The following is a 23,621-nucleotide window of genomic DNA, read 5'->3' on the forward strand; positions in this document are numbered from 1 at the left end:
GTTCAAGCTGTAAAATAGGAATGATGGATAACATACAGCAGGTTGTATTCGGTCCTCCGTTCATCAACTTGTCATCCTTTATCTAAAAAAAATATCAAGTGGGTTATCTTGATTAAAATGTGTCGGCCACATCATTGCTTTTAGACCCACCATTTTCCTTTACATCATGTAATATAAAAAGAAAGACAACGTGCAATCCCACTTGGTTGGTCACAACATGATCATGGTTTGATTTAAGAAATCCTTCACTCACAACCTCCTTTAAGTCAGTCGACTCTATATATTTTCATCACCACTTAAACTACACTATCTATCATCGTTATATAAAAGAAAAAGATACCGAAAATTTCTGCAGTTTAAATGGTCTACGATTTTATCAACAAATAACAGAAACCAATTTGGCAGCCGTAGCATCAGTCAACAACGATGGAGAGCTTGGTCTGTGTGTGAAGCTTCGACAGAAAACAGAAAATAGTAGTAAGAACTGAAGGGTTGTTGGTGACGAGAGTGGTGGTGTCAAGTTGGTCGTGGAAAGGTGATGTGGTGGCTCGTTGGTGGTTCGAGCTTGTATCATTAAATTGATGCTAAAAGGTGGTGATCCATTGTACAAAGAAAAGAAGAAAGGTAATATTAGGAAAGGTATGAACAAAAAATTAGGTTGGTGGGTTTCGATTTGAAGTTAAATAGAATACAGAAAAAGAGCAAGCAAGAGTGGTAGTATATGGGTTGTGGTGGTGGTTTATGGATGGTGAGCTCGACAGTAGATAAAAAACATACGGAAAGGTGGTGATGGTTCTTGTTCGAGATGTACTCAAAGGAGCAAAAGTAGTAGCGGAAATTAGTGATTATAAATGGTAGTGTTCTTGGGATGATTGTTAATGAAATCAAAGAGAAGAATTGAAAATGAAATGGGTGTTATCGGAGAAGGTGGGTTTCTTTCTGTTTAAATTGTGACTTATCCTGATGATTGGAATCCCCTCAGCCATTTAGTGGATTGTATTACCTATAATTACTCCTATTTTGTTTGCATTAGAGTTGATTTGAAACACATCACCATATTAGACAAAAAGTACGAGCACTATAAATTAGATGGAAATAAAAAATGAAGCAGATATGTACTGTTAACAGCTCCTTGGATTTATTGTGGTTTAAGTTGTGAATAGTATAGAAATATAAAGAAAATTATAAAAAGCAGATATGATTCCTAACAATTTGTACTGGATTTGGATTGTGCTGAGAATTGGATTTGGACAGGTAACAAAATAGGGACCAAAACAAAAATCCCCCTACAGTTCAATGGAGATAGTTATAGGATTCGTTCCATATCTAATTTTTCTATAAATTAACTTAATTTTTTTTTGTAATTAATTCCTAATAATTATAACACAGTTAATTTATTAGTTAATAATAAGATAACTTAATAATAAAGATATAAATTAATAATATACAAATAATACTAATAATAATATTAATCATATTAATAATCAAGATTATAATAATATCAATATAAATGATAGTGTTTATAATAATACTTATAAAAATAATGATAATGAATAAATAATATTAATAACAAGGAATATGATAATTATTAATAACAATGTAAAAATAATAATAATTAATAACACTATATCTAGTTTATATATTTAATTGTTTTTATAATATATATATATATATATATATATATATATATATATATATATATATATATATATATATATATATATATATATATATATATATATATATATATATATATATATATATATAAAGTCTTTATTTTGATAATCATAATTTTACAAATAATAATAATATTAATCTTAATAATAGTTATTGATAATGATAAGGTAATTAACAATAAAAATAATATTAATATAACCTATTAATATTAGGACATAATTATTTACACAAAAATGAAGTATTACAATTTCTAAATACATAATATTTATAAATTACCAATATTGCAATATTCATATATACATATCAATATACACATAATCATTCGTAAATCGTCAGGCATGGTCAAAGGGTGATTGATTACATAAATATAATTTTTTAAATTTTCGAGACTCAACATTACAAATTTTGCTTATCGTGTCGGAAGCATATAAAGATTAAAGTTTAAATTTGGTTGGAAATTTCCGGGTCATCACAGTACCTACCCGTTAAAGAAATTTCGTCCCGAAATTTGAGTGAGGTTGTCATGGCTAACAATAAAAATGTTTTCATGACGAATATGATTTGAAAAATAAAGTTTTATCATCATTGAGTAATATGGGTAAAAATAATTCGATTGCTCGAAGAGTACGAATGAAGTTATTACAAAAAGGTGAAAAGAGTAAATGCAGGTTTGTCTTAACCGGTGATGTAGTCACGGTTGATTTCCAAAAATTAAGGAATTCCAAGGAAATCTTTGAAATCTAAAAGATTTGATTCTTCGGCGAATAAGGAGATTAAGATCTCTATAATTAAATACGAAAATCTGCCTTGATTTCTTTGTTTGGTACAGTCAATATAAATGAACTTCTTTCATTCCATTCTTTTCACTACTCCTATACTAAATTCCCAAATTCAAAAGATTTTGAAAATGCTTAATCCAGTTCTATTTCTTGTCCTTATCCTTACTATCGCAACAATCATTCTCCTTTTCCAACTTCCACCGAAAGAATCTGTTTATTTTTACTATGCTCTAGGGATTATTGTATTTATAATCCTCCCGTGTCTTTATATTGCTATACGCACTGATATCCATAGTTTGTAATTTCGGTGTTGTTGTTGGGCTTTATATTTTCCCTTATATATCGGAGCTTCATGCTCTTGTTTTCTCTTTCCGACTTTAATCAAGCGAATAATAGTCCAGAATTTGTAGATATAGAGTTTCGAATAATTATAATATTCTAAGCAGGAAGGAACGTGATAGCACGATTTGATTTTTCAAATTTATCAACATCATGGAAGATAGAACCATCAAGAATACATTTTCTTGATTTATTCAGGAGTTAAGTAGAATGAAAGAGTTATGTAACATGGCACATGATGACGTTATGATCTGTGAATCATCACGTCCCATTAGAAACTCAGCATGACTTACTGTAATATAATCACGTTGATCAAGTATCATTATATTATACTAACTCATGCATCAGTTCCCAACATTACTTCAATAACATTCATATTTTAAGCTCGAAGTTTACAAAATATAGGAACTAACAGTTTCTATATGATGTAATAAAGATAGCACGAAGAGATTAATGATTTCAGATAAGAATAGTTATAAAATATCTCCAAAAATATGGAGGGTATTTATAATGAAAGATACGATAATATATCGGAACATCTAAAATCAGAGGATGATAGAAACTATTGTCTGCAAGGGTTTAGAGTAAGGAGCAAAATATTCACTAAATTCTTTAGCGGATATTGAATCATTTGGATTCTTTGAAGTCAAACTTATTCTTTGTGATTTGTTCACGGATTTCTTCATAATTTCGCATAATCTGCTTTGCGATACTAAATTCTCTATTGAATGTTTCCAATATAATGATACACAGGAAAACACGAAGAGGTATAAAATTTCGAACGAGAATATTTATGAAAATATCCTCAGAAATATCGAAGATATTGTTGATGATATTTTGGAATTTCTAAGTTCGATGGTTGATGGAAAAAGATTTTCCGCAAGATTTTAACATGACTTCGGAGAAAGATATTCTTTGAAGGTTTCATCGGATCCAGAATTATCTGGATTCTTTGAATATAAGGTATGGTCCTTGTATTTGTCCTTGGTCTCCTTCATGGTTAACTTTATTCGTTTTCCAGTTCCAACGTTTTTGAGCTTTTCCAACATTATTATTCTTTATCATCAAGCTTCCGACAACTAAGGTCGTTTACGGTTGTCTATGGTTTCTGCTGCTTCATTCAGTTTTTCAACATTCGGAGTATTGATTTTGTGACTGAGTGCTTTTCAGAATTTCAGAATGAGATATCATAATTCTAAGAGATAAATGTCATACATATAACTGTTGATGTAGATATACTGTGAGTTTTCAAAGTACTGATTGCTGATTCCCGATAATTGGTATGGCAGTTCTCGTTACAAGATGCGGATGAGTATATGATAAGGTTTCAATGAATAAATATAATGATTTGTCAGAGAGAATTAGGCCAAGAAGCAACAAGGTTGCTGGTACGTCTGCTGGTAATATGGTGGAATATAAAAGAATTCTCCGGTATCAAAAAGGTAATCGTATATATCAGAATTATAGTAAGACTATTTCGAATGAAAAGTCGAAGTTGACTTGCTGGAGCTGTGACAAAATTGGCTAATTTTGGAAAGAGATCGCAAAATTATTTTCGATAATAATAACACTAAAGGAATTAGCACAGCTACGCGTTAAACGTTTACTAGTTTTCGAGAGTTTTCAGGTGCATAACTATATGCATCGATCTTTTCTTCCGTAGATGAAGTGCGGTTGGTTCATCTTCTAGATTGAGGTGTTTTCAAGAATTATGAAAGGTTTGAACCCAGATTGTAATCGTCAAGATTCGAATGAGGTTTATGATAAAATCAAGTGGCAAACTTGGAGAATTGTTTAGTTTCATATGTTATAATCAATATTTTAATTCATTTTAATTGTCCATTATTGGTAGTCCTCAGTTGATTAGTCCACAGTTAGTTGGAAACAGTTAGCTAGGATTTTGTTAGCGTGTATTCTTAACAAAATTTCTCATAGTTAATTTGTTTGTTTCTAACAAATTTTATTTTGTCCAATGTTTTCTTCATTATGCCACTTGTTGGATTCTGATAGGTCAAAATCCAAATATGAGATTGAATGAAAATGGTTATTCTGCGGTGAACGGATACGTATATCGGTGGTTGTAGATAGTATAGTAAATGACTGTTGAATTAGCTTCGTCGAATGTACAGTGTAACTTATTAAAGTGAAATCTAAATATTCCTCGGGTATTACCTACCCGTTAAAATATTTTCACCATTAACAGTTTGTACGAAAGAATTTTTAATTACAATCTTTATGAAAATATATATACATATATATTTTCTTTAGAAGAAATCATGGATTTAATGAGTCAATGTGATATTAAACTCATTAGATTTACGGCTAGAACTAGAGTACATAATCTCTAAAACATTAGAGATTACATAATCATCACGAATGACGAAGATAGTTTATGTAGAACGATTCGTAGAACAATGATTATGCTTGAGGTATAGATTGCGAGGTTGAGACGTGTGATGATGTTGTTGTTGTTGTTGTTGTTTGTACTGGTTATGCTGCTGGTGCTGCTGATGGTGGTACTGTTGGTGCCAGTAATGTTGCTGGAGCTGGTACGTTTTGCACCATATATTCTAGATTGATTACCCATGCGCGAAGCTCGTCGACTTCTTCTATTACACCGGGATGATTGTCGGTTGAAACAAGCGGATGAATAAGGTTGAGGATGTTGGGATATCATATAATCATTGTGAGATATCCTGAAATTGAGGGTAAATATGGTGTTTCGGACTGGTTCACTGATAAGTGCTTCGGGTTCTTCGTCAAGAGGTAAATTCGGTTGGTGAAAAGGATCGCCTTCTTCGAGTCTCCATTGATTAAGTTGACTACGAACCTATCAGATGAATTGGGGATGGCTGATTGATGGATTCATTCTGATGACACTGCTTTCGGAGCTTAGGTGAATATCCATGTCGGAATAGCTGTCGGAATAACTATCGGAATAGCTATCGAAATCTGAGGGACTCGAACTGGTTGAGGGATTCATCTCGTATGATCAGATGAAGGATTTTCGATAAGAAATAGATTGTAGGATGTAGATTAGTACCTTGCAATACATAATTTACATATGCATATATATTACTAAAATCCCATAAGTTACAGAGGAATCTACGGAAGCTGTCAGGCAAAGGTAACAATAACATATACGCTAAGATATGAATTGCCAGCTACGTTAAGATATGCATTTTGTCTATACACTATTCATGCAGTCAATGCATTAAAATGTGTCCAGACTAAGAATGATAATCAAATGATTCCCTAAAAATGATAATCAGGTAATATTCGACACGAAATGATAAGCAAAACTTTTGACATGCAAACACGGTCGAAGTCCAGACTCACTAATGCATCCTAACGACTTATCAGTTATACACACTAATGCAGACCTGGTTCTCTAAGACCACCGCTCTGATACCAACTGTAAAGACCCGTCCTAATCCATCCGGACGAAGTCCATATCGATTATAAACAATTCCCAATAGTTGATTACATCGCGAGGTACTTGACCTCTATATGATACATTTTACAAACATTGCATTCGTTTTTAAAAGATAAACTTTCATTTACATCGACAGTTGACAGACATGCATACCATTTCATAATATATCCAAATATAATTAACTTAATAATAATCTTGATGAACTCGATGATTTGAATGCAACGTCTTTTGAAATATGCCATGAATGACTCCAAGTAATATCTATAAAATGAGCAAATGCACAGCGAAAGATTTCTTTCGTACCTGAGAATAAACATGCTTTCAAGTGTCAACCAAAAGGTTGGTGAGTTCATTAGTTTAACATAAATCATCATTTCATAATTTTAATAGACCACAAGATTTCATATTTCCATTTCTCATAAACATACGTCCCATGCATAGAGACAAAAATATCATTCATATGGATTGAACACCTGGTAACCGACATTCACAATATGCATATAAGAATATCCCCATCATTCCGGGATCCTCCATCGGACATGATATAAATTTCGAAGTACTAAAGCATCTGGTACTTTGGATGGGGCTTGTTGGGCCCGATAGATCTATCTTTAGAGTTCGCGTCAATTAGGGTGTCTGTTCCCTAATTCTTAGATTAACAGACTAAATAAAAAGGGGCATATTCGATTTCGATCATTCAACCATATAATGTAGTTTCAATTACTTGTGTCTATTTCGTAAAACAATTATAAAAACAGCGCATGTATTCTCAGTCCCAAAAATATATATTGCAAAAACATTTAAAAAGGGATTAATGAAACTCACGCATATAAGTATTGTAAAACAGTTAATAAAGCATTTGCATGTATTCTCAGCCCAAAAATATATATAAAAAGGGAATAATGAAACTCACACATATAAATATTGCAAAACAGTTATTAAAACATTGCATGTATTCTCAGCCCAAAAATGTAATAAGTAAAAAGGTAAAATGAAACTCACACATATAAATATTGTAAAACAGTTAATAAAGCATTTGCATGTATATTTTCAGCCCAAAAATGTAATGAGTAAAAAGGGAGCAAATGAAACTCACACATATAAATATTGCAAAACAGTTATTAAAACATTGCATGTATTCTCAGCCCAAAAATGTAATAAGTAAAAAGGGAAAATGAAACTCACCATACTGTATTTTGTAGTAAAAATACATATGATGACATTAAACAAGTGTAGGGTTAGCCTCGGATTCACGAACCTTTCAAGCTTTTCCCTAAAAAAAATGGCAGACACCGGGCTCGAACCCGCGACCTCTCTCTTAACCCACAACACTCTAACCATTCCACTGTTTCATAATACATGAATTTATTTGTAGATTAAATCTATCTATTCGATTTATCTGTTCTACCCTTCTTTTTAAACCAAACTCACTTAACAAAATGAGCCCATGCTTAATTCGGCCCAACATACATCTGGATCTCAGCCCATTCGTTTTAATCAATACAGCCCAACCAAGATATAATCTTTCTGTTTTGTTCGTTCATGCAAAGTAGCAAAATAACAAGGATTTTTAAATTTCAAGTGGGATAATAAAAAAAATATCCCCATCTTTATTATCGCACCTTACCCTCATCAATTCTAATCATAATCATCAATTTCATTAAGGAACCGTAACCATCATGTTTCTTCTGTATTCATTATCATCATCACTAAACATCTAACATCATCATCTTATTTTCATCATCGTGACTTATTTTCATCGTACGTATAACATAATCATGACATAATCATCTTATCAAAATCATAATCATAATCATCTCGTCTTTAAATCATCATCATCAGCCTTAATCTATGATCATTATCATGTCTATCTCATCATGATCATTATGATCATAATCTAGTCTCTCATCATCTAAAACATCATCATATCGTTATCATAATACATCATCCTAATAATATTATTATATTATTCAGTTACCCTTCCACCATCATAACTATCATCATTCTTTGTCCTTGTTTCAAAAGAAAAAAAAACATTAGGATCACGATCCAAAACTTATCCCAACAACCACCTAATCCATATTCCAAACTACCTAAATCATAAATGGCCCAAATATGCAACCCAAATTCGCTGCCCAAATCATGCAAAAATAAAATAATTGAATCGGGTCTTTCAAACAGTAGCATGATTCATAATGTAGTGATAGTTCAAGCTGTAAAATAGGAATGATGGATAACATACAGCAGGTTGTATTCGGTCCTCCGTTCATCAACTTGTCATCCTTTATCTAAAAAAATATCAAGTGGGTTATCTTGATTAAAATGTGTCGGCCACATCATTGCTTTTAGACCCACCATTTTCCATTACATCATGTAATATAAAAAGAAAGACAACGTGCAATCCCACTTGGTTGGTCACAACATGATCATGGTTTGATTTAAGAAATCCGTCACTCACAACCTCCTTTAAGTCAGTCGACTCTATATATTTTCATCACCACTTAAACTACACTATCCATCATCGTTATATAAAAGAAAAAGATACCGAAATTTTTTGCAGTTTAAATGGTCTACGATTTTATCAACAAATAACAGAAACCAATTTGGCAGCCGTAGCATCAGTCAACAATGATGGAGAGCTTGGTCTGTGTGTGAAGCTTCGACAGAAAACAGAAAATAGTAGTAAGAACTGAAGGGTTGTTGGTGACGAGAGTGGTGGTGTCAAGTTGGTCGTGGAAAGGTGATGTGGTGGCTCGTTGGTGGTTCGAGCTTGTATCATTAAATTGATGCTAAAAGGTGGTGATCCATTATACAAAGAAAAGAAGAAAGGTAATATTAGGAAAGGTATGAACAAAAAATTAGGTTGGTGGGTTTCGATTTGAAGTTAAATAGAATACAGAAAAAGAGCAAGAAAGAGTGGTAGTATATGGGTTGTGGTGGTGGTTTATGGATGGTGAGCTCGACAGCAGATAAAAAACATACGGAAAGGTGGTGATGGTTCTTGTTCGAGATGTACTCAAAGGAGCAAAAGTAGTAGCGGAAATTAGTGATTATAAATGGTAGTGTTCTTGGGATGATTGTTAATGAAATCAAAGAGAAGAATTGAAAATGAAATGGGTGTTATCGGAGAAGGTGGGTTTCTTTCTGTTTAAATTGTGACTTATCCTGATGATTGGAATCCCCTCAGCCATTTAGTGGATTGTATTACCTATAATTACTCCTATTTTGTTTGCATTAGAGTTGATTTGAAACGCATCACCATATTATACAAAAAGTACGAGCACTATAAATTAGATGGAAATAAAAAATGAAGCAGATATGTACTCTTAACAGCTCCTTGGATTTATTGTGGTTTAAGTTGTGAATAGTATAGAAATATAAAGAAAATTATAAAAAGCAGATATGATTCCTAACAATTTGTACTGGATTTGGATTGTGCTAAGAATTGGATTTGGACAGGTAACAAAATAGGGACCAAAACAAAAATCCCCCTACAGTTCAATGGAGATAGTTATAAGATTCGTTTCATATCTAATTTTTCTATAAATTAACTTAATTTTTTTTGTAATTAATTCCTAATAATTATAACACAGTTAATTTATTAGTTAATAATAAGATAACTTAATAATAAAGATATAAATTAATAATATCAAAATAATACTAATAATAATATTAATCATATTAATAATCAAGATTATAATAATATCAATATAAATGATAATGTTTATAATAATACTTATAAAAATAATGATAATGAATAAATAATATTAATAACAAGGAATATGATAATTATTAATAACAATGTAAAAATAATAATAATTAATAACACTATATCTAGTTTATATATTTAATTGTTTTTATAATATATATATATATATATATATATATATATAAAGTCTTTATTTTGATAATCATAATTTTACAAATAATAATAATATTAATCTTAATAATAGTTATTGATAATGATAAGGTAATTAACAATAAAAATAATATTAATATAACCTATTAATATTAGGACATAATTATTTACACAAAAATGAAGTATTACAATTTCTAAATACATAATATTTATAAATTACCTATATTTCAATATTCATATATACATATCAATATACACATAATCGTTCGTGAATCGTCAGGCATGGTCAAAGGGTGATTGATTACATAAATATAATTTTTAAAATTTTCGAGACTCAACATTACAAATTTTGCTTATCGTGTCGGAAGCATATAAAGATTAAAGTTTAAATTTGGTTGGAAATTTCCGGGTCATCACACTATCCGCCCCTGTAATTGAAGTATCATGGAACTTGAAACCGAATGTCCTAAAAATGGTTTTACACAATATAATTCATAAAATAGCATAAGTTTTAGAATAAAATTATATCATGTCCAAATATCATCGGTGAACCATGAGTTTGCACACCTCAATTTGTTATGGCATATGTATGTTGACCGCGGTCAAACATAGATGCGGTTGATCTTTATGGAGATCATCCATCTGGGAATTAGATTCATTAGTCTTAAAAGCTAATTTGCAATGTGCCCCCATTGTACGAGACAGATCCATCTCATGGTTAGGATAAGTCTGACCACCAAAAACCCTGTTTGATGCTGAGGTGAGGTGGATTTCCAGCCGATGAAAGAGATGACTTTTCAAGATTTTTCGTCAACCTACAGCTGTTCTGGACTAAATCTTCTAACATAAGTTAGCAAGTGTGTCATTTTGGAAGACTTTACTTCCTTAGTGGGATATTCAGGTTTATACATTCCATAGCAATGATATCTGCAATAAACTTCATAGAAACATGTGATAAATGGTTCCTAAAATATGGGTTTATAAATTCTGTTATACTTGGTTTTCTTTTATAGGTTTTAATCAAATAATCTTATGTATTTTTAATGTATGGAGACAATAATTTCGATTTTTGACACCTAATCTTTAATTGCTCGTAATTACCTTAAAAATTGACTAGATATATTTGTTTAAAAATTTTCAAAATTTTCGTAAAAACCATTAAATTATAAGTTCTCGAGAATTTATATACTCCCACCCCACACTTAAGATTATGTAATGCCCTCATTACATAAAATCAGATAAAATATATAAATTTGAGAGGACAAAAAGTGTAAAGGTTGTTAGAACTTCCTTAGTTAAAATTTGGAGATTGTAAACTTTCTTATCGTATCAACATATCCTATCCCTTTATCACAATATAAATTTGGTGTTTCGTTATATCGAATGCATCATCATCATAAGTACCTGTCAACAAACATGTTAATCACACACAAGATGGGGTTGTACTTCAATAGTACCAAAAATTTTACCCCACACTTAAAAAAATTTGTGTCTTTTTTAAACAAAAGCATAATAAATTAAAAACACACCATAAAAAAAAAAATTATTATTATTATTTTTATATAACTGTAAGTAATTAGAATTTTAAAATATCATTTATAAAATTTATGTTTCTATAACGGAAATTTCGGCTATTATGCCTAATCTTTATCCGCTCATAATTTTTAAAATTCAATTTTTAAAATTTAATGTATAAAAAAAATAAATATTATTTTTTTTAGATTTTTTTAAAAATCACACAAATTTAATAAGAATTAAATGAACTCTATTTTTTTTTTACTTTTAATATTATAAATCACATAATGAATACAAGGCACACAAAACATAATTTTTTCCAACAAGTCGTTTTCTTGACTTGACCCCACACTTTATTGCCTAGCGGGGTCAAATTTCTCTATTTTTATCGGACGACATGTAAAATAAGTGGAGAAAGTTCCACGAATTAGAAAAGTGAGCCATTCATTTACATCTCGGATGGTATATAATATATCAGATAAATCCTTTTTCAGTTGACCGAAAAAGGATGACTCAACCCGAGAGTCAACGCACAACTCTTCTCTAAGTGCGGCTTGCAATAAAAATTTTATTCTCCTAGGTGGATCCTGCCCAAATGGATCATTTTTTAAGATATTCCAAATGTTAACCTCTTGAGGATATACGAATTCCACATGAGAAGGTGACTTCTCAAGTGGTTCTAATATATTAAACTTTTCATCCTCAATGTTTTCTAACGACTTCATCAATTCGACCTCCTCATTATCACAATTATACGCGAGTGGATTATTATAAACTGTAAAGATCTCGGGTGTAACACCCTCATTTTCCTCATCATTATACCAAAGCGGATTAGTATAACAGGAAAAGATCTCTGGCGTATGATTAACTGGTTCTACCACTTCGACCTCGGAATCATAATGCTCATCATTTTTATTTCCATTTGCCCCACGTTCATTTATGTTTTTCATAGAGATTTCATATTCTTTTAATTCAGGAGGGTTATTGGAATTAATTTTTACAATTTCAATTTGCACCTCGTCCTCCTCATTAATTGTTTGGTCGTTTGAAACCTGTAAAATAGGGTTAGGATAATAAAATGGAGACTCAACTGATGAATCATCCGGTTGTCTTTCCGAAAGAATAGTAAACAAACGCTCCGTTTCTCTTTCTAGATTTTGAATAGATGTTTGATTTTGTTGGCATTGTTGATTTAGTAATTCCCGAGTTTCGGTTTGACTTTCAATAAAACTCATCATAATATTTTGAAAATCATACGAGTAAATTTCTTCATTTTGAGTTTGTTGAAAATTTTGTGGCATTTGGTTAGAAAATTGGTATTGTTGATAATTTTGTGGGGAATCGTAATAAGGTTGGTTTGGATAATAAAAATCTGGATTCGAGTTATTCTCTTGATATTCATTCCATATATAGTTCATGGGTTCATAACTCTCCATTTGATCCATGGAAATTTGATAATCACATTCCAAAGTCAAATGGTAACCTCCACAATTTTCACAAATATATGTAGTTTCAACCCTATTAAACATAGATGAATCGCACCAATTATCATCAAAACTTGTTTGAGAGTATTGATTAAATTGTTGGGCATTAAAAAGATTTTCCATGGTCATATTTTCAAAATCATCCATATTACAGTATGACTGGAACCTAGTTGAAATTTAAAAAGAACAAAGAGAAAAATAAAACAGAACTTTCGTAGGAAAATAAATCCCGACGAAAGGATCAAATAACTAAAAGAAATTAAATTCCTGAATGAACAATTTCTCCCCGGCAGCGGCGCCAAAAAGTTGATGTTGTGAAACAGTACCTTTATTTTATGAACGGATTTGAGTTATTTTGGTACACGAATTGATTTATTGTATATGTGGTGTTTTAATGAATTCAGGTTGATTTCACACATATAGGCAACTAGTCCTATTCGCGTAGTTTAGTTTGTTGGTAAATCCGGTTCGTTCCACAGGGAGAATGGAGTTCATGAGATTAAATTACCGATAGTTAATCTAGTAGAAAAGGGGTTTGTTTTGGATTTTAATTAACTAAAACAATAATAATAATGGATTAAGAATTTAATATTATAACATAGAAATATAATTTAAATAAAATTAACTAAAATTACCAACTAATAAAAGTTATCGGATTTAAATAAATAAAAGGTGAATTAATGTACTACATATTATTATAAATATTATGACTTGAAATAAATTAATATTAGTATTAAAGTAATTAATTAAAAATTAAATTTAAATAAAAATCGAAACAGTACTGGTACTTGTACTTACGTGTTTCACGTAATTATATACGCGTTTCGCGTATGTTTTTGAATCGACACGTTTCGTGTGATTTATACACGATCCGCGTAAGCTATAAACGATGTGACAAAACAGTAGTGTTTAAACTGAAGGAGATTAAGTTGTTTTTTTATATTTCTGTATAATAATACGTAAATAAATAACAATAATAATTATCTGCAATATATAAATGGGAGTGTTTACTTAAATGTGTCACCTCTAGATCTATGGATTGTTTTGAGTTTAAGCCCTATTAAAATGTTTTAGTATAAAACTTTATATTTTTCTTTCGAATAAATATAAAGTTATGACAAGCTAAATTAAATCTAATTTTCATCGGATTCTATTTAGATAGTTACTAGTTCCCAAGTATTTAAATTGAGACCCAACCCAGTTTTGACTTTCGCCAAAACCCAAATCATAACAGTTTCTCTTTTTACAATTTCACTATTATGTAACTAGTGATATTACCCAAACCACCGAACTTTATTTCTAATTTAGTGTTAGTAAATTATTCATAAGTTCGTCTAGATCACTGTTAATGTTGAAGCTTAATTTATATAGATAAAAATAACTTTCGTTATTTGAATCTAATAAATTAAGTGGCAAGGGTTAAATATTCAAGTACATAATAATGGTTCTTTTAATTAGGCTCATTGTTAAAAATACTAAAGTTACATTTTAATTTGTACAAATGATAACAATCCATGTCACTAGGAGCTCTACATCTAAGCAAATACTAGGGAAATTTACTAACTAATCATGATAATGATACGGGAGTAAAAAATAATAATACATAAACATAAACATAATAATAAGTAATAATGACAATAATAAAAATGAAAGTAACAAACTTACAAAAGGTCTTCAATTTATTGATTACAAATGGTAGAAAATGGAAATGAAAGCACCCGTACACACGAACAATACATCCTTATTATTGAAATTATCCTAAATCTTGATCTTGAAAATTGATACGGAACTTAAAATAATTGATACGGAGTAAAAGAAAATAAATTACAGTAGGTTGAAAATAATGATTTATGATTTGTGTTCCTAAACTACTACTACTTCCTATCTCTCCCCTTTTTTTCACAGTATCATCCCTCCTTCTTATATCATCCAATTAGAAATAGTAGGTAGAACATACTTTTTTTTCTTGTTGCTGTAAAGGAACTCCAAAGTAACAATAATTAACTCAAAAGCCACCGTCTACTATATGTAAAGATGGATTTAGATATGGTTGTAATACTATAAAGTATTACTTTTGACTGTAAAGCTTCGATCCTATCCAAAGAATTATTTTATTCTGCAAAGTTGACTGTCCCATGTGAAGTTGGAATCTGATTCTCATCCAAACATTACGCGTTTCGCATATATGTGTACGCGTTTCGCGTAAGGTCTCTTCTTGAAAGTTGTAGATTTTTTAATTACGGACGTTTGAACACCTGATTCGCCTTTTTTCGAGTCCGTATGATTTAGTTATGATTTTTTCGTGAAGGCGCACTGATTTTGTGATTTCGATCATTTTAACTTGTAGTCTTGAAGCGCGATGTTGTAGTCTTTTGTTACTCATTAGAAATCTTCATTTTATCTTCATTTTGATCTTTATATCATTGAAAATCCATAATAGCATTTCATTCGACACTTTGGACATTTTAACCAATTACAAACCGAAAACTACTCGAATACACATAAAATCATAACATTTTGGATTGATATTGTGAAGAACTATATGTATATTTATAGCAATATCAAAACACATGTCGAATGTCACGACATTAAGCAAAAATCGAAAGAGAGCTTGGGAGAAATAATAGACAGATATACCAAGGAGGTGACTAAAATACAATACTTGCCAGAAAGCCAGAAGATATCCGGCTTTATACATTGTATAGATACCGACAGACACCTGTCTTTATGGCAACGGTTACAGAGAAGAGTGCCAGAAACCTTCGTGGAAGCCGTAAAAGAAACGCATGATTACATGCGGGCACAAGAAGATATAAAGAAGAATCGCAGAAGTACCTCTTCAAATATGGACATCGACGATGATTATTATCGAGTGCAGGGAAGAGGGTCAGAGTCGGGAAAACGTTATGGTTGTAATGGCCAACCTAGGAGTGGTAACTATCATATTGATAAGTATCGCAAATTCAATAATAATAAAGTGGGAGGAAATCAGAGGTTCAAAAGCAGCCACACTGAAAATGTTGCGTTAATAAAAGACCTCACAAAAACACCAAACGAAATTTTGGCTACAGAGGCAGCGTGCAAAAGCTTCAACCCCCCAGTACCTTTGTCAAAGTATGGAAACAGAGACAAAAGCAAATTTTGTGATTTTCACGATGATTACGGTCATGAGACTAATGAATGCCGGCACTTAATTGAAAGGGTAGTTGCTGAACTCAAAAGAGGAAGATTGCAACTCTTGAAGAAAAGTGCAAGAGCACAAGTCGATAAGCCAAATGGAGAAAAAGAATATCCGTGGCAAAAGAAGAATGAGGGAAAGGAAACGGATAAAACCATAAACATGGTAACCAGCGGACGAACAAATCAGAGGCGTAAGTTAGAGGTATCTGAGGAATGAGAAAACACTCCCATCATATTCCCGGACATAGCACAGGAACCCTCGGATGCGCCCATCACAATTAAAGGGCGTGTCAAAAGCTGCGGGTATATCATCAAGCAATTGCATGTAGACACCGATTGCGGTGTTGATATAATGTACGAGCACTGTTTCCGCTTGCTACCAGGGGCTGTGCGAGCCAAGCTAGTGGCTCCTAACACTGCATTATCAGGATTTTCTGGGGAGTCCGCATGGCCAATCGGGATCATCAAATTAGAGCTGGAGCTGGTGGACGATGATAATAAGGAGTTAGTGAGAAGCACGATAGTAGAATTTGCCGTCGTAAGGTCTTACTCAAAATACAACACACTTTTAAGGCACACGACTTTGCAAAAATTGGCAGCCATCCCTTCCACGGTACACGGCCTTATCAAGTTCCCAACACCGTTAGGAATTGCAACGATAAGGTCAGAAAATCAAGATGCAAGCATTGCGGCCGTAGAACAAGCAGAACAACAGCCGAGTGAGGCAGAGCAAATTCGAAGCTGCATGATCATCGCAAACCCGAGACATCCAAAACAGAAAATTAAAATTGGTGGAGGATTGTCTGATGAGACAAAGTTTAAACTTCGTAATATATTAGCTTCTAATACGGACGTCTTCGCATGGAAAGAAGCGGACATGACGGGCGTACCAAGGGAAATTGCTGAGCACAAGCCTAACGCAAATCCTAGTCTGATGTCAGTGCGATAAAAGAAACGCGGCATGGCTCCTGAAAGAAGCGAATGGTTGAAGGAAGAAGTCGATAAGTTGGTCAAAGCAAACATCTTGTGAGAAGTAAGGTACCAAACGTGGGTAGCAAACCCAGTGCTAGTAAAAAAGCCCGATGGGTCTTGGCGCATGTGTGTTGACTTAACAGATATCAATAAAGCTTGCCTCAAGGACAATTATCCTCTACCAGAAATAGAATGGAAAGTTGAATCGTTAGCTGGCTTTCGATACAAATGTTTTTTAGATACGTACAAAGGATACCATCAAATACAGATGGCAGCGGACGAAGAGGATAAGACTGCTTTCCACACAATCCAGGGCATATACTGCTATACTAAGATGTCATTTGGTTTAAAAAATGCTGGAGCAACATACCAACGGGTAATAGACGAAGCTTTTAAAGGTCAGATTGGGAGAAATTTGGAAGCATACGTTGACAACCTAGTTATAAAAAGCACAACAGAACAAGGTCTGTTGGAAGACATATTAGAAACGTTCGCGTCGTTAAGAATGATTAATATGAAGCTCAACCCGTCAAAGTGCAGTTTTGGAGAGGAAGAAGGAAAGTTTCTTGGTCATATAATAACTGAGCCCGGGATACGTTCAAACCCAAAGAAAATAGAGGCAATCGAGAATATACCGTCACCAAGAAATAAAAAAGAAGTACAAAGTTTAACGGGTATGTTGGCGGCATTAACGAGGTTCTTATCAAAATCCGCAGAGCGATCACTCCCCTTTTTCGGGACATTGAAGAATTGCTTAAAGAAAACGGATTTCAAGTGGACGGAGGAAGCAGAAGTGGCATTTCAAGAAATGAAAAATTTGCTAAAAGAGCTGCCCACAATGACTGCGCCGATTGCGGGAGAAACGTTGATACTATACTTTGCAGCATCGAAGAGGGCAATAAGTTCAGTATTAATAGTAGACAGAGGACAGGTACGCACTAAAAAATTAAAAATAGCTAATTTTCAATCAATACGCATTTGAAGTTATATAATTATGCTGTGCGAACAGGTACAAATGCCTGTATATTTTGTTAGCAAAGCTTTGACAGGAAGCGAATTAAACTTTCCTGCAATCAAAAAACTGGTTTATGCACTCGTGCAGACGGCTAGACGCTTACGAAGGTATTTCCAAGCACACCCAATAAGGGTCCTAACAGACCAGCCGATAAAGCAGGTACGACAAACAACAATTTTTCGTCAAACAAATATAAAATTATTTGATAAATCCTAGCAAATTTACATTCGCTGATACTTGTTGAGCAGGTGCTATATAAACCAGAAAATTCTGGTCGCATGGCCAAATAGGCTATTGAATTAGGAGAGCATGAAATAAGCTTTTCACCACGAAGTGCGGTAAAAGGGCAAGTCCTAGCAGATTATCTAGCTGAAACAGCCGGAGATATCAAAGTCTCGCATGAATCAAAAGAAATACCACCTCTGCCCGAACAGCTGTGGGAATTTCTCACATACGGGGCTTGTGGCCTAGAAGGCGCAACGGGGCTTGTGGCCTAGAAAGCGCAGGGGTAGGAATAGTCCTAAAAAGTCCAGAAGGAGAGGAATATAACTTCGCACTGCGATTCAGCTTCCCTGTCACAAATAATGAAGCTGAATATGAAGCATTGTTATCTGGGATGCGGGTAGCAAAATATTTGGAGATTAAAGAACTGTCAGTATATGTTGATTCGCAGTTAGTTGCAAACTAATTTAATAGAATATTTGAAGCACACGATGAATCAATGCAAATATACTTAAAGCTTGTGCAAGATCTAGCAGTTCACTTCGATTTATTCCAGATAACTCAGGTTTCGAGGACGCTGAATAAAAAGGCGGATGCGCAAAGTAAGTTAGCTGCATTAACATTCAGTCATTTTAAGAAAGAAATTTGGGTTGAGGAAGTTAAAGTAAAATCTATTGAAGAAGACAGTGTTTCGGCTGCAGTTGAAGAGGAGGAGCAGAGTTGGATGACACTAATAATAGAATTTCTAACCAAAGGTACATTGCCGATAGATTCAAGTGAAGAAAGATTAAGATGAAAGCACCAATTTATCTGTTAGACAAAGGAATTCTATATAGAAAGTCTTTTCTGGGACCTCATTTGCGGTGCCTTAATCCAACTCAAGCGGAGTCAATCATACAGGAAGTACATGAGGGAATGTGCGCTCTGCATTCGGGACACAAAACAGTTGCGTCCAAAATAATGCGGCTCAGATATTACTGGCCGTCAATGTACAGAGATGCCGCACAGGTGATACGCAAGTGTCAATCGTGTCAACTCCATGCACCGGTAAGCAAAGCTCCGCGACATCCTATGATACCGGTCGCATCTCCATGGTCGTTCTGTAAATGGGCAATTGACATAGTGGGGCCATTTCCCGCAGGACCAGGGGGTGTAAAATTTATGGTAGTGGCCATTGATTATTTCACGAAATGGGTAGAGGCCAAACCACTAAAAACAATTTCGGGCAAGCAAATTCGAAATTTTGTGTGGGAAAACATCGTCTGTCGGTTTGGAATACCAAATGAAATAGTAAGCGACAATGGTACGCAGTTCGAAGGTAATCCATTTAGTGATTGGTGCCAAGAATTGAATATAAAACAAACATTTACATCAGTCGCACACCCTCAGGCGAATGGTCAGTGTGAGGTTACGAATCGGGATATCGTTTTAGGAATCAAAGCAAGGCTGGGATTGTATCGAAGGAGTTGGATAGACGAACTGCCTAAGGTTTTGTGGGCACACCGCACAACTCCAAAGGGCGCAACTAATGAAACACCTTTTAGTTTGGTGTACGGGTCTGAGGGTGTAATACCCGTCGAAATAAATGTGCCAACTATGCGCATAGCTTCCTTCGATGAAAGTAGCAACAGCGAAGAACTGCGTGAAAATCTAAACTTAGTTGAAGAACGCAGAGAAATGGCGTCCATAAAAGAAGCAATCCACAAACAAATAATCGTAAGCTACTATAATAAGCGCGTACAACCATTGTCTTTCCAATTGGATGACTTGGTGTGGCGAAAAAATGAAGCAAGCAGGGCAGAGGATACGGGTAAGCTTGGACATAAATGGGAAGGACCTTACAAGGTTATTGGCGTAAGCGATACAGGGGCGAATAGTCTAGCAAGTTTGGATGGAAGAGCAATAAAGCGCACCTGGCATGCGCATATACTGAAACGGTGCTACATATGAAAAACTGCAGAGGGACTGATCACCCCAAAAAACTGTTTAAAGTTTTTATCATGTGAATTTTTATTTTCCATTGTAAACATGACAGCTAAGAGCTGGTCAAAAGATATATTTGAAATAAATTGAATTATGCAAATTAAGCCAATAACTTGTGCATTTTTTTTACATTTGTTGATTGCATGCCCCTTAAGCTGCACAAGGACACACTCCGAGTCTCAAGTGGCATAGTTTAGTTTGGTTACTAATACTATTTTTAATGGTGATAGTAGTAAAACATTGGTTTGTTTCAAACGCTTGTACACCGCGCAAGACGGAGACTTGCATAGTCTAGACTATAAAATACAAGTTTGGTTTACTTGTTTAAATAACTCGGACATTGGCGTGCCCAGAAGACTCTTGAGTATAGACATTGGTTTGTCTATAGTACGGGTAATTTGCATTGGATTGTATACACGTACATACTTATAAATTTTTTTTATAAAAGTCTTGAGTATAAACTTATGACCACTGGTTTGCTTACTTTTGCGTACAACATTGGATTGTTGGCGCAAGAATAAAAAGATTATGAAACGATTGAAGGGTCGCTCCCGTCATGAAGTCATGGCATTTATTCTACATAAGAGTTATTGAATGCATAATATTGTAACAAATCATTATAACCGCCATAGTGATTTTGTAAAAACACAATAAATGTGCCTTAACCAAAAAAGTTATCGAAATTATATTCAATCAAAAGCTAACATATTACAGTTGGAGAATATAAAGTCAACCGCTTAGCATAAAAGCGGGACATATACAAAAATTTGACCTAATATATGCCAATATAAGCTAATAAAAAGAGGGGGGGTGGTAATTGGTGGGAACGTTTGCCCTACACTAAGGAGAGTATGCCATGCTCGCCTGCAGCAATCAGACGCATACTCCGCTGTAAACAGAAAAAAAAAATATAATATAGGGATGCGAAACCTCCGAGACTGCAAGGACCATCTCTCGCTGGCAAAAAACAAGCCACCAAGGATGGTTGAAAGTATCCACCCAAGGTAGCTTAACAAACTCAGTCGAGTTTGTCAGAAATTATCTCCTGTGCAGAGATGGTGGGATCATTAACAAGAAATTGAAGACGGGGGATTGAGATTTGTTGGAGTTGGGAACAAGCTTCATCACATTTTTCTTTGGCACTATCGACAAGCAACTCAGCAATATTGGGGGGAATCACGGGGGGTATGCACATCTCCCGGCAAATGAAATTCCAGAATAGGGTCCGTTCATAGGAGCGGGCAGCAACCATCGATGCGCCAAAACGCTGCTCGATCGCTTTGCAGTCGAGTGCGTGTTGAACTATTGTCGGAATGACCTGACGAAGAATGTCATATTGTGCTTTTATAACACCCTGCTTGGCACCCAAGGATTCATGCGCTGAAATCCAATCGCTAAAACTCTCGTTCAAAAACACAACATGGACTTCTGCCTCTTTAAGTTTTCCATAGAGAGTCGCAATCTCGGACTCCATGAACGCCTTTTCCGCCATATGCTGATCTTTCTCCTGTTGCCTCTTGAACATCATCACATTGATTCGCTCTTCAGCTTGCTTGTGTGCGGTTACTGCAACCGCAAGCTGAGCAGTGAGTTTGGCATTTTCCTGCTGCAAAGAAGTCTCTGTGGATGACGGCTGTGGTGGATGAGCAAGCGCAGTAGATCTAAGCTTCAAATGGTTGAGGTCCTTGGAAAAGTTGAACAATGTAGATTGTGTGTCCATATACAGTTTCTCATTAGGAGAAAGTGTAGAAAGCTTCTAAATCAATTGCTGGGGGCCGCATGATTGTAGGAAAGAAAACTGTTGGGAAAATACTGGTAAAGAAACCTTCAGGAGTTCATCGATATTTGGAATCAGTAGAGACAAATCTTCTGGGTTTGGACACAAGCGCTTTGAAGGATGAACTACACTGCTTGGACCTGCAAAAGCAATAAACATGGTGTATAAATATCTTAACATCAAAATTCAACTGAAAGGTCGTCGGATGAAATTTATACCATCGTCTTCATGCGTTTCTAGACTTTTAAGCAGAGCCAATTGGTTTTGCATGAGTGTCTCTGTATGGTCTTGTCTAGACGTGGTTCTCTGATTTAGCTATTGTTGTCCTTGAATAAACTGAATCAACTGACAGTCAGTCCCGAGAGCAGGGTTGTTACTTTCGTAATTTGGGTAGTTGGAGAATTTTCCTCAGCTGGTGGTCCAGTGAGTGGAAGTGGTTGATCGTAGGTAAATTAGGGTTGTTGGGGTGGATAAGGCGGGAAAAGATAACGAACATGCTGGTTATTTCTTTAAAATTGGTTAACCCTGGGTTGTTGATAGAATCCGAGATTTGATTGACGAGCTGGGTATGGAATGTAGCAGACAGAACCATCAAGATTCTCATACTCAACTTGATATTCTTCAGTGGGTTGCGGGTTGGTACAGTTGACACAGGACTGAGCCTAGTTAACCTGCTGCGGTTGCGTCTTCAATTCTCCTAGTTGTTTGGCAGGAGACTCCATATTGTCCGTGTGGGATTTGATGGCCTCCGTTTGATTATTAAGTGCGGAGTGTGGAGCAGATGATGAAGTTGTTTCACCACTTTTCCAGTCATGATGATGCATTGTCATTTTTTTGAGCAACTCCCATGCTTCATCTGCGGTTTGGTTCATCAGATTTTCTTGAGCTGCTGCGTCGATCGTCATCTTATGATTTACCGTAAGACCATTGTAGAAGGTACAGATTTGAGCTGAACGTTCTAGCTGGTGATTAGGGCATTTCTTCAGCAGGATTTTGAACCGCTCCCATGCGGTGTAAAGATATTCATCATAACTTTGTTTAAAGTTAATGATGTCATTTTTAAGCTTGGTTTGTAATGATACGCATATCCACAAGATTGTGCGGATGTGCATCCAAAACCCTAAAACTGCACACAAAGGCATATGTCACGGATATAGTCGCACCTTGTGCGCCTATACCATCTGATGCGAGTTTCATATACTTGCATAAGGATCCAGTACATTCTAGAAGAATGTATGGTATAATCAATTCGGATTCTATTCCTTAAATAACGAAAGTTAGTTGGGACAAGATCACATTTAATTAGGGAAGAGATTATACAGAAACCCTAATTCGTGAGCCTATACATACATAGCTCATGAACCCTAATAGAGAGATTCATTC

General features: G+C 34.2%; 1 non-coding gene across 1 annotated transcript; it reads left to right on the forward strand.

Moving 5' to 3' along the window:
• The first annotated feature begins 23,198 nt into the window (after nt 1–23,198).
• Nucleotides 23,199–23,304, forward strand: LOC139895001 (small nucleolar RNA R71). Its single transcript, XR_011775473.1, has one exon. It is a non-coding gene; the product is annotated as a small nucleolar RNA R71 (small nucleolar RNA).
• Nucleotides 23,305–23,621: the final 317 nt, after the last annotated feature.

Source organism: Rutidosis leptorrhynchoides, chromosome 2 (assembly GCF_046630445.1).
Source record: "Rutidosis leptorrhynchoides isolate AG116_Rl617_1_P2 chromosome 2, CSIRO_AGI_Rlap_v1, whole genome shotgun sequence".
Lineage (NCBI taxonomy): Eukaryota > Viridiplantae > Streptophyta > Magnoliopsida > Asterales > Asteraceae > Rutidosis > Rutidosis leptorrhynchoides.